We start from the raw sequence: 14198 nt of genomic DNA on the forward strand, positions 1-14198 counted from the left end.
TTTTTTCGTAATTACTGATGCAAAGAAAATTATTATAGGAAAAATCCAAGGTCACAAACTATAAGACTTTTACAAGAAAATGTAACAGAAAATATTTATGACCTGTGATTGGCAAAGATTTAAACACAATACATAAAATAAAACAATTGATAAATCCATTCCTTAAAATATTATTAAATATAAATCATCCATTAAATTTAAGAACTCCTTCTCTTTTAATGGCATTGCTAAGAAAACCAAAAGAGGTCATTTACGGAAAAGGAAAATTTTCTGTCAATATGTCGCACCAAAATTTGTATACAGAATGGTAAATATATACATTCAATATTTAGTAAAATAACATACTAAATATACAAAATATAGGAATGTATGAACAAGAAAAAAGATAAATGAATAGCAAGTAAACAAATGAAAAGATGTTTTTTATTCTTAGTCATTAGGATATGCAAATAAAAACCAAAATGAGATATTGCTATGCACCCTCTAGAATGGCTTATGTTAAATGTTTGACAATACAGATGTTAGTGAAGATAGGGAGGAATTAGATCTTTTATACATATTTGTGGGGAAACAAAATGCTACAGATCCCCCAAAAAACACAGGCCAAATGTTCTCTCTGATTTGTGGATGCTAACCCAAAACAAGGGAGGTTGGGGAGGGGAATAATAGAATCCACTGGATTAGACAGAGGGAAATTAGAGATGGGAGGGGGAGGGGAGGGGAATAGGAAAGACAGTAGAGTTAATCGGCCATAACTTTCTTAGCCTTGTATTTGTGTATAAAACCAGGGTAACTCCACATCATGTACAACCACAAGAGTGGGATCCTAATATTTATACTCTATGTATATATATATTATGCCAAAACACATTCTACTGTTATGGACAACTAAAAAGAGCAAGTAAAACAAAATCATTATAAAAAGTTCATTCAAAAAATTTTACAAATACTTCAGAAAAGCTTTGGCACTTTTTTTTTTTTTTTTTTTTTTAAGAAAGTTATTCAGGCTGGGCATAGTGGTACACACCTGTAATCCCAGTGGCTGGGGAGCTGAGGCAGGAATATCACAAGTTCAAAGCCAGCCTCAGCAATTTAGAGAGGTGCTCAGCAACCCAATGAGACCCTGTCTCCAATAAAATACAAAATAGGGCTAGGGATGTGGCTCAGTGGTGGAGTGCCCCTGAGTTCAATCCCTGGTACCCCCAAAACAGAAAGTTATTCAGACACCATGGCATCTGGCCATTTTACTCCCAGGTATTTGTCCAAAAGACCTGGAGAACATATGTCCACACAAAGATTTGTATATGAATAGTTTAGATATCTTAGTAAGAAGAATAATCAAATTTTGGAAATAATGCAAATGTCTTCCAACAGGTAAATGGATAAACAAAATGGGTTTTATGCATGAAATTAGGATATTGCTCAGCAATAAAAGGAAATGAACAATTGATATACTCAACAACATGAATATATCTTAAATTAATTATTGTGAGCAAAATAACTCAGTCCCTCTTTCTCCACAGTCCCTCTTTCACCCTAGCCAAGGGTGGTATTGAACGCCTATAATTCTAGTAATTTGGGAGGCCAAAGACAGGAGAATCACAAGTTCAAAACCAAACTCAAAAACTTAGCAAGACCCTGTCTTAATATTAAAAGGATTGGGACGTAGCTCAGTGGTAAATTGTTTCTGGGTTTAAGACTCAGTATCAGAAAAACAAAAAAGAGCACATACATTAGGATACTACATTCATAAACTGAGAAAATGCAAGTTAATCAATAAGTGATGGAAATAAAATCAGCATCTACCTGGAAATGGGAAGGGGATGAGATAATTAAGGAAGTAAAAAAATAACAAAGGAGTAAGAAGAAGTTTTGGAGCATGGTGGTTATATTTACAAACAGATTAAAGTGGTGGTTCAATGGTGTGCATATATCAACAACAACAGTCATGAGACTGCTCTTCTTAAATATGTGTCTTTCTTGTAAGCCCAATTATCCTTCAATAAACTTCTAAAATAAATTTAAAGGCATGTGTAATTCAAGATAAAAAGAATGCTGCCTCATTAAGCCAGATTTATTTAGTGCTAGGATAGAAACATTCTGCTTTTTACTATTTATAATTAATTTTAAAATGAGTAAATTACAGTTGAAGCCGCACTGTCCTTTAGGAGATTTAAAATACTTTTGTATGCTAAGGACAAGGGTTGGAAACCATTTTTGCAAAATATAACTTGGATACAAAGGCTACAGCTATTGATTCCCAGTTGTCTGTTAGTATTGTATTTTACCATTTCGCTCAAATAGAATGTGAAATGTGAAAAATCGACGTTTGACAATTTCCCTTTTGCAGTGTTCTTTTCTTTTCCAGCATGTGTTCAAATAAACATGCTTTCACTTGTTATTTCTAAATTTTTATATTTTCCTAAATCGTGTTTATTTCGAATAAAGTAGTTTTTCCTCTCTCAGCTCTTTTATATACTATCATAGACCTCTTGTGAATTTTCTGTTTTTAATAGGGCCAACAAACAAAATAAGAAATGAAAAAGAAAATTCCAAGGTGAATTCTTCTTATTCTAAAGATTTCCCCCAAAATTATTTGGAGAGTAATATTTTTTCTTCTTACAGCTGATATAAGATATACTGATTTTGTTTGTTTGTTTGCACCATACCCACCTCTATAGGCATTTTCAGTGTTTCCTGTTCCACGGTGTTGTTGGTGGAGTATATCACTGGAGTTCCTTGACCCTCTGAATTCTAGTTAGATTTAACCAATGGAAATACCAGCAAGAGGGCTGGGGTTGTGGCTCAGCGGTAGTGTGCTTGCCTAGCATGCTGAGCTACTGGGTTCAATTCTCAGCACCCCATACGAATAAATAAAAATAAAGGTCCATCAACACATAAAAAAATATTCAGAAGCTGTGTGTAGTTAGTTTTCTACGAAGAAAAGCCAAAGGAGACAGTGCCTCTTCCCGGGCTCAGGTGGCAGAAGCATTGCAGAGGCTTGAGATGATGGTGATGCTGAAGTGGACCTCTTTGGTGGAAACTGCTCAGCCATCCTCTAACTTGCACTTATTTTCAAGAAATGCCTTGGTGAGTGTCCACGATCATCCCTGAGAAGCTGTGTTGTGTCTGCTCTCTCTGAACTAGAAGACCAATGGAGTTGACACAATGCAATCAGATTTTCCAATTTTGATGGAAATAATGGTATCTTGGAAAAGTACAGGTAAGTTTTCTATGTTTAAAATATGAAAATAGGGAGCAGAACTGACTTTAAAACCAGTGTTAGTCGAAGCAACAACCCTACTCTGAGTAACAATTTTTGTGCTGGTTTTGCATCACTATGACCAAAATACTTAATAAAAACAACTTAGAAGCAGTGAAGTTTATTTTGTCTCAAAATTTTAGATTTAGTCCATGGCAAGTCAACCCCAATGTTCTGGGGCCATGCACCTGCCTACAGTTACTATCTAAATAATCCATTGAAATTAGAATGGACTGATTTTTTTAATAACCTAATAATTTCTACTATTAATATTCCAGCATTAACACAGGAGCTCTTGGGGGATACTCATATCTAACCCATACCACAATGAAAAACAAGTGAAACAAAGCAGAAGCTTTCATACACAGCAGGGGTAGCAGTCAACTGACAAAGTCTTACTTTGGGATTACACTGTATGCCGATTCCCTGTCAGCATAGAATACACAGGACTATGGACCATCTTGATTTCCTACAAATCATCACAATGGATCTGGTCCATATAAATTTTATATTGTTATTAGCAAAACTTATATATGTAACTGGGTGGAAAATCAACCTCATGAATATTCACCTTCAGGAAAAATATAGAATCCTGTTGTTCTTGAGCATGTTAGGGTATTTCTTGTGGATTTTAAAATTAAGTTACTGTATCTCATACTATCTCCTTGAAAGGGGCATAGGATTTGCAGAGCTCGGGATGTTTTAGAAGCAATATTTTCAATAGCATTTTTGTGTTCTCTTCTCTGATGCATTTATTAGCTACCCTGTGACATTACAAATTTTGAGTAAGAGCATGGGAAGGACTGAACTCTCCAGTAGAGTCAGGCTTTTGTGCAAGTGGCCATGACATTTGGCTGTTAGGTGTCAGAATATCCAATGGTATTTCCAGTGTCCATGTCAGTAAGAATTATGAAATGAGCCTCTGCCAAGAGCCAAAAGTAGAATCAGAGAACAGACCCTTAGTATTTTAAAGCAAGACATGATCTTTTTATTTTTTCTCACAATCATTCTACATCTGAGAGGAACTCTTTGGCTCCCATCTTGACATGCAAAATGTCTGAACACAGGTGCCAATGACTGTTTATCCTCAACATCCCACCATCAACTGGGTCATGTTTGCTCCAAAAGAATAAATAAATAAACAATATTGAATCTGTAAAGTAGTATTCTTTATCGGGTATATATGAAAAAGTGATATACATTATGCAGCCCATGAAGAAAGAAAAGTAACTGAGAATGTTCCTAAAGATTACATGATGCTAGTTTACCATTTAATTTTCTGTACTTCATTTACCATATACAGACTCAGAGACCATGTTCTATGAAATTAGCACTCAACAGTGATGGGGAGGAGTTGGATGTCAGTTTCTTTCACAGCTTTTCCACTGATTGCTTGAAGGGTACAGGTACAGATGAGCCGAAGCACCAGGGATATAGATTATGAAATATCTGGATAACCTACATGCTTTTATGAAAGTTCACCTGATTCCTGCACAAATGAATGATCCACAATAGAGGTCTTTGCTGATCCCCCAATATGACAGCATTCCTGGTGGAGACTTTGCCATAATATATAACTCTTAAAACTGTATTTCTAAGAGGCTGTTTTGTGCAACCACTTAAAGTGTATAATTCAAAGTATTGAGGCATATTGCCTTGCTGATTTTTAAATTGTGGTGAAATATAGATAACACATAAATTGCTGTCTTGGTCATCTAAATGTATATTTCAGTGGCATTACTTACATTCACAAAATTGTGAAACAATTTTGGTTGGTGTCATGGTGCACACCTGTACTCCCAGATGATTAGGAGGCTGAGGCAGCAGAATGGCAAGTTCGAAGCCAGCTTCAGCAACTTAGCAAGGCGTTAAGCAACTCAGTGAGACTCTGCTTCTAAATAAAATACAAAAAAAAGGGTTGGGGATGTGGCTCAGTGTTTAAGTGCCCCTAAGTTTCATCTCAAGTACCAAAAAAAGAAAAATAAAACTGTGAAATAATTATCATCAGCTATTTCCATAATTTCTCATTACCTGAAACAGAAATTCTCTAACCAACAAATAATAATTTCCTATTCTGTGTTCCCCACCCTAAAACCCAGAAACCCTTAAATTATATTTTTCTGTATTAATTTCCCCATAAATATTTCGGCTGTTCAAGTCCTGTTTCCATTTTCTAGTGGAGCTATTTGTGGTTTTGTTGTTGAGTTGTGAGAGAACTTTGTGTGTTTATGATTCTAAACATTTATTACACATATAATTCAGGATTTGCACACATTTTCTCTAGTTCTGCGGGTATTCTTTTCACTTCATTTTTTGATCAAGTGAAATTTGTTTTTTCATCTTTTATGAATCGTGCTTTGGTTGTCACATGTATTAGAATTAATTCCACTCTTAAGGATATGAATATTTACACCAATGTTTTTTTTTCTCAAACTTTTATAATTTTAGCTTTTATTTTTAGATTACTGGCCCATTTTGAGTTAATGTATTTTAATAGTGTGTGGAAGGGATACAGCTTCATTCCTTTGGTGTGAATATCCACTCATCCCAGCATCATTTGTTAAGAGAGCTACTCTCCTCCTTTTGAATGGACTTGGCTTATACTAATAATAAATTGGTATCAATGTCTGGGCTTCGTTCTGAACTCTTAACTCTATTCCATTTGTCCATAAAGTCCAGATGTTCTCATGCTAGTACCACAACAGATTTTATTATTGCAACTTAACAGTAAATTTTAAAATTGAAAAGTACAAATCCTCCATTTTTTCAAGAGATTTTTGTCTATTTATGGCTTCTTGCAATTCCACATAAATTTTGAATTAGCTTTTCTATTTCTGCAAAAAAAAAAAAAGACTGGTGGAACTCTAATAGGGAATTTCATTGAATATGTAGATTACTTGGGTAGTATTAATGTCTTGATAATCATCACGTAGTCCTACCTGTGAGCATGGGATGTGTTTTTATTTATGTAGGTTTTCTTTAATTTCTTTCAGTAATGTTATTTGTAATTTAAGAGGTAAAGTCTTTCACCTCCTAAACTCATTTTGTTTCCAAGTACTTTATTATTTTAGATGCTATTTTAAAAATAGTAATAATATTTTGAGAAAGAATCTTACTAAATTGCTAAATTGCTGAGGGTATTGCTAAATTTCTGAAGCCACCTTCAAACTTGCAATCCTCCTGCCTCACCTTCCCAAGCTACTGGGATTACAGTCATGTGCCACTATGCCTGAATATATAACTCAGGGAGCAATCCTACTGAGAATGAACCCAGGAATGCCTTTCAATGACCTATGTCCCCAGTTAATTTTATTCATTTATTTATCTTCTTAATTTTGAGACATAGTTTCACTATGTTTCCGAGGCTGGTTTGAACTTGCAGTCCTCCTGCCTCAGCCTCTCAAGCCACTGGGATTACAGGTGTGTACTACTGTTGCCAGATTCTCTCTTTCATTTTCCTCTATGGAATGGTACATTGGTCAGAAGTTAGGTGGATCATCATAGAGGTGGGATTTTCTCACTGTTGAAGATGCTCTAAACAAAAGGCTCTTGAAGATTTATAAATAACTGGGACAGGTGGACGAATCTGAATGGAAAAGAACTGGATACATTTGTCCTTTATTAAATTAATACAGGGTATTGTTTTGACTTATTTTTTGTAAAGGGATCAAAACTGTTTTCAGGATTTCCCTCTCCTCCATCTGATAAAGAATCCCCAGCAGAGGTCTCTAAAAAAGGCTTCTGCCAGAGATCCTAGATAAAGAAACCAAGGGATGAAGGCTTGGAATGAAAATATTCATAAGAACATAGCCTGACCATCTCATTCAGAAGGTCTGGCTCATGGATTGCAACTGTCCTTGAAGACTATGATGTGTTAACTGTGCACCTAGTCTGGGCCACTTTCCCCCGTGATAGTCTTTTTTGTGGCCAAATGGTCATGATTCAAAAATCACAGTAGTTTTTTCCAAGGTAGCTGAAATTCTCCAAAGTATATATTATTCTATTTTCAGATTTCTCATTGCTTGTATATAGAAATACAAATGATACTCATACATTTATCTTCTACTCTATAGTATGATTGAAGTCATTGTTTTTCTAACAGATTTTTAATGGATTCTTCAGTAATTTTTTTACATGAGAATATAAATTTTCTTTCTTTGAGTCCGTGTGGATAACTTTTTTTTTTTGCCTAATTGTTCTGATTAGAAACTATAGTAAAATATTGAGTATAATTAGTGGTAGGAGTCATCCTAATATTTCTCCTGATTTTGAAATGAAAGTCTTCAGTTTTTACTCATCAAATGTAATGTTAGCTCTGTTTCCTATGTGTGTTTTGGGAGGGATATATCACATTGTGAAAGTTTATTTCTATTTACATCTGTTCACTGTTTTTAGAATGAAAGCATATTAGACTTTATGAAATGTTTCTCTGCAACAAATGAAAATATGACATGTACTTTGACCTTGATTGTATTAATGGAGGGTATTGTTTTGATTATTTTCAGAAGTTAAACCAACCTTGCATTCCTGAGACAAATCATACTTCATCATTTTTTATAATATTTTTCATATGTGTTTAAGTAAATTTACTAATATACTTCTTGTGGGATTTTAATTTCTATATATATAATGGATAATGAGCTGTGTGTTTCTGTTTCTTATAATGGTTTCATCTAGGTTTAGTATCAAGTGATTCTGGCCTCATAGAATAATGGGAAATTTCCATAAATGACTGGATTTAATTCTTTATATGTTTGGTATTTACTAGAATAACAGTCTGGACCAGGATTTTTTGTTTTCTTTTTCATGGTTTGAAAGATCAAACTCAGAGCCTGGCACATAACAAGTAATTGCTCACCTCTTACCTATATATCCCAATCCAAAAAAAAAAAAATGTATTTTATTTTTAGTAAATTTAATATTTTCAGACCTATGAAATATTTATTCAATTTATGTATAATGCAATTATTGATAATGTTGAATTTATTCTAGCAATTTTGCTATTTATTTTCTAAATGTCATAGTTCTTTTCCTCTTTTTTATACATTTACTGAATTTTTTCACATTAAATAAATACTTTATGACATAGATCTTAATATTGTTATTTCTTTTTAATTTTGCTATATTGTTTTGTAATTTTCTTAGTTTTCCCTTGTGATTACATATGATGTCTTACAACATTCTAGCTTGTACGAATACCAACATAATTTCAAACCTATAAAATACTTTGGTTTAATATAGCTCTGTTCCCTATTTCCAACTTCAACATATTATTACATTAATATTATCTGTATATGTCATAAGCCAAACACAGGTTTATAATTATTTTTTAAGGTTTTCTTTTCAATCAAGCAGAAGTGTTACAAAAAAATCTATATGTTTAGCTTTTCTTGTGCTCTGCATTTCTTTATGAAAATTTTGGTATAATGTTGTTTACTTGAAGTCTGAAAACTCCATTAGTATTTCTATAAGACAGCTCCATCATCTTCAGATTATCTCAGTGTTTGTATTCTGGGAGTGTCTTAAGTGTATGTTTCATTTGTGCCTGACATTGTTGGTGATCAAATGTTCTTGATTAAATAATCCTTTTCTTTCATCACTTTCTTTCATATCATCCTACTACTTTCTGGGTTCCATGTTCTTTGTTTTTTTGGTTTTTGTTTTTTTAAGAGAAGTCATCTGTTAATCATACTAAAAATCTTTTATCTATAATGTATCACTTTCTCTTTCTGCTTTCATGATTTTTTCTTTAACTTTCAAATGTTTTGACTCTAATTTGTTTATCCTGAATCTTGAGACTCTCTTAATTAGAATTCATTATGTCTTGGATGTGTCATGTTTTGCCATATCTGTAAGGTTTCTTAGCAAGATTTTCTGTAAATATTACACCTTCCAATTTCTGTCAGCCTCCTTCTTCTGGGACTTTTATATATATTTTCTATATATTTTTTTCTTTTTCTACTTCAGAATGAATAATCTCAATTAAGATTATTTCTTCAAATCCACTGGTTCATTTTTATGTCTACTTGCATTTACTATTTAGATCCTCCTGAATTTCTTTCATTTATTTACTTTACAACTTCAAATTTTCTCTTATTTTTATACTATCTTCTTATTAATAATAAATATTTTTGAGATATTGCTTTATTATATTTATTTAATATTTTACACATAGCGATTTCATTTATTCACTTAATATATTTACAAGAGATGATTTAGAGTCTTTACCCAGTTAGTATATCTGTCTTCAATTATAGTTTATACTAACTGCTCTTTTTCTATATATGAATTATACTTCCTGGTTGGAGGGTGTGTGTGTGTGTGTGTGTGTGTGTGTGTGTGTGTGTGTGTGTGATACATTTTTTAAAAAAACTGAATATTTTAAAGGATATAATGTGAATTCTGGAAATCAGATCCCTCCCTGCCTTTCCCAGACACTATATGTTGTTGTTGCTGTTGTGTTTTTAATGACTTTTGTAGTCTGAATCTGTAAGTCTTTATGTTTTGTCACATTCCTTAAATATATATCATATTCCATCATTATTTGAAAAGTTTATTATGCAGTTTTTTTTCCTACTCACCAAGTAGCACAACCTCAGGGATATATGATATTAAGTATTACCACTATTGATTTTCAACAAACCCTCAGGAGAAAAGATATTCCCATGGAATAAGTTCTATTTCAGGTGAAATATAGAAAAATCTTGTGAATGGGATTTTTCTTAAGACCTCTCAGGTCATGCAGACATAAATTTCTGGGCATGGGCTTTTATAGAAATCATTAAATTCTTATAAATAATAGGGATTTATTCTGCCCCTCCCCCCCAAGAAACGGATAGGCTGCTGGTGATGAGGCAATCTGGTTTTCAAGTCTATCATGAAATTGAGAGAGAGAGAGAGAGAGAGAGAGAGAGAGAGAGAGAGATCAAAATAGAACAGATTAAAATGCACAAAACTAGCTCTTATTATCCATATTTAGCTCTTTTTCTTCAATCTGTGGTTCTCAGATTACGATAAGATTTTAGTTAATAAAGTTTTCTCTTTGCTTTTATCAAGGAATATGTTTTCCAGATCCTTACTCCCTATCTCAGCTAAAGTTTCCACTTAGAGACTTAATATTTATTAGCAGTTCCAGAACTTTATATACTGATCCATATTTGCTGATACACTGCTAAGTAAGCCAAACATTTCAGTCAGGATTTATAATTTTAAGTTAAATAAAAGCCATTCTATGCCAATGGTCATACTATTTTCCACTAGAAACCTAAATGTCCATTCTGATGGAATCTAAGGTTGTGAGTATGGAGAAACATGATAATTAATATTTGAAAAGGAATGGGAAGAATTGATAATATTTCCATACAATGAACTCATACATTCTATCAATGTAACACTGAATACCTCTACATCATATCCTTTAGAAAACACTTTATCCTAGGAGGACAACCATGTGTCTCTGCCAATATTTCCCTGCATTTTGATGTTTACTATGATTGTATGATTTTTTAGCCAATTAAATTAGTGCATGATTTTAGAGTCAAAATTTTAAAATTTTATATGCATACCAAATATGAATATTCCATTGACATTTTTAGATAATAAGTTGGTGATTAATGAGGCTCTGGAGTGTCTGAGAGAGAAAGGGATGGGAAGAAATTGGTCAGGGTGTAAAATGTTCAATTAGAAAGAATAAGTCTATGTATTCTATTAAAGAGTAGAGTGACTAAATCTGATAACAATGCAATGTATATTTCATAAAAATTAGAAGATTTTGAATCATCTCATATGAAAAGGTAAATGTTTAATGTGATATATATGCCAATACTCCAAATTGCTCATCACAAAATGTATGCAGATATTGAACTATATTGTAGCCTATAAACATGTATAATTATTATATCTCAATCAAAACTAAAATAAAATTTTAAAAGATTATGATTTGGCTATACCCCACATTCAAAGAGTGAGAAATATGAATAATAAACTAGTAGTGACATGCAATGTCCACTTTTGGCTCAAACATTGATACTGTTTCCTAAATTAAAAAATCCATTCATCGCTATCTTTTTAAGAAACCAATGAGACTTATAGTACATCAGAGCAACATGATACTTTGGATCTTTTGGGGCCAATACTAATGTTCCTATTTCACACTGTGATTGAATATGAGGGAGACAAACAACTTTGCATTTTTTAAACTATTTGATGGTAATGATGTTTTAAGTAATTTCTCCTTTTAGCTACAGGATAAGAAAAAGAAGTGAGCTCAGAAATAGTTAATATATTTTGTCTCCATACTGTTATAAAATCAATTCATGTTTGCTAAATTGGACCAATTGAATACCAAAATCATTTGGGGCTATTCTTACTTCATTTCACCTGATGCAAAATTGCACAAGTAACTATTTTACAAAAAAAAAAACAAATAAAGCCATTGCAGAAATGCAATGAAATGGCCGTAATTTAGTGGATGCTCCAATAATAGTGCAATCAATGAATGGGATAAAGAATGTTGCTAAAACTGCAGGATTATTTACAGGTGTCTTAGTCAAAGTGATCTATGCTAACTTAGCTGTCAGGTTTGACAAAGCCACGTAATTTTGATATCTGAAACTTTAACCTTCAAAGAATGTCAAAATCATCATTTGATTTTTTTTAAAATTTAACTTTATAAAATGTCTCTTTATTTTATCACAATAATATTAACATTTTTAAGAAGTATAGATCCTATCACAGGGCAGATTTAATAATATTTCTCCTAAATACTGAAAAGAATAATGACAGAAAACATTAGTAAGTTTAGCCGCTTTGGCTAAATGTCATTTCATAAACTCATGGTGGTCGGCTTTGCTGTTTGCTATAATTGTCTCTCTCTACTGTTAATGCATGATATAATGTGATGCCATTTATTTTAAAAAAAAAGAAAGAAAGATAGAAAAGAAAGAAAAATAAAGATTCCTGAGGCCTGCCTTAGGTCCATTGCTTCAGAATCTTTGGTCCTGGGGTCCTGGGACACCTTCAATTAACAAGTAGCTCTTTTACTGAACCTTGTGTTCGTCCAAATTTATATGCTGGGTCTCACTTTGCATCTAAAGTTGCTATAATAAGAGTGACTTAAGGGCTGAACTCCAAGTTGAATCTGCTCTAGAATTGGTTAACCTTGTATACTGATCCTTTCCTGTTTCCTCTTATTTAACTCCTGACTAATAAACAAACTTCATTACTGGATTTCTTCTCTCCACAATTACCTCCAAAATCCAGTCCATCCTGGCTGGGGATGTGGCTCAAGTGGTAGCGCGCTCGCCTGGCATGCGTGCGGCCCGGGTTCGATCCTCAGCACCACATACCAACAAGATGTTGTGTCCGCCGAGAACTAAAAAATAAATATTAAAAATTCTCTCTCTCTCTCACTCTCTCTCCTCTCTCACTCTCTCTCTCTTTAAAAAAAAAAAAAATCCAGTCCATCCTTTGTCTCATTTCTTTGCAGCTTCAATTTTTTCCACTCTATCCACTTCACTCATTCTACTTCTTCCAAAACAAGAAGTCTGCCACTGACCTGTCCTTCTGTGTGCTGATAACCTATGCTACTAGCTCCACATGCAATCTGGCTGCCTTGTCACAGCACTTTACCTCCGGAGACAGTTGATGGTAAAAGTCTCTGAAAGTCAAAAAGTGAACACGGCTTATTACCACTGAGGACAGAGGATGAAAAAAGTTAATCAGTGGTATGATCATACTGTTAAATACTCCCTGCCCTAATATGCAATATTTAAAAAAAGTATGATGTTACACAAATCTGTGCCATAATCCTACCTAAATGATTTGTCTGCTCTTGGAGTTTTTCATCTTTTCTAATTCTGTTCTAACCCATATGGTATCTGTTCTTGTTTTTGTCAGTATACAAACTGAAGTCACAAATGTGAATTTTCACTTTGAGCATATTGTTTTAGTCATTTCTAAAAGATTACAACAGCTTCAGAAGGAGTCATTATTAATGTTTTTGTAACATATTTTGAGGTTTAGACAGCATTACCTGGATTAAAACTCTGAAGACTATTCCACATTAATGAGAAAACAAATATCCACAGGAATTTCGCTAGAGTTACATATTTATGTTTAAATACAGCAAACCCTCCTTATTCACTGGTGTTGCATTTCTGGATTCAACCTCAATTCAATAATATTTGAAAAAAAAATGTCTGTAATGACCAGGTACAGTCATATTTTCTTGACATTATTTTCTAAACAATATATCAAATATTTACGAAGCATTTTCATTCTATTAGGCATCACATGTAATTCAAAGCAAATACTATTCTATTTTATGTAAGGGACTTGACATCAGATGTTGATATCCACAGGGAGTCCTGGAACCAGTTTCTCATGGGTAGCAAAGAACGATTTTATATGCTTTTAACTACATGATTCCTTTTTTGTTTGTGTGTTTCAAAAAATTGACTACATGAGTAGAATACACAGAAGGAACCCCAGGAGGCAATGCTTTTAGTGTATTATATATAAGTGAAGATCCTAGATTATATATCAAAGACACTCTTGATCAAATATATAATTATTCCAAGAATTATTACCAGAAAAAAAGAGACTTGTTTGTAAACTGATTGGAAAAGTTCAAATAATCCAGTTAACAAAATTTGTTACTTATAAGATGATAAAAAGAAATTCAATATAGCCTCTTCTTTAAGACTTCTAGAGGTTGAGGGTGAACAGTGGTATTTACAAATTCTCTTAGCATCCATATTTAAAAGAGAGATGATAACTGGAGAAGAAATGGTGGAATAATCTGGAAATTAGGTAAGGGTGGGACATAATGAAGGGAAAAAATAACTTCCTTAATTTTTAATAGGTCTTTGTAAGACAAAGATGCCCCCCTGAGATGGCTGTGCAAAGTTATAGGTCCTGTTTCTTCATCATCCAA

This window comes from Urocitellus parryii, chromosome 7 (genome assembly GCF_045843805.1).
Source record: "Urocitellus parryii isolate mUroPar1 chromosome 7, mUroPar1.hap1, whole genome shotgun sequence".
Lineage (NCBI taxonomy): Eukaryota > Metazoa > Chordata > Mammalia > Rodentia > Sciuridae > Urocitellus > Urocitellus parryii.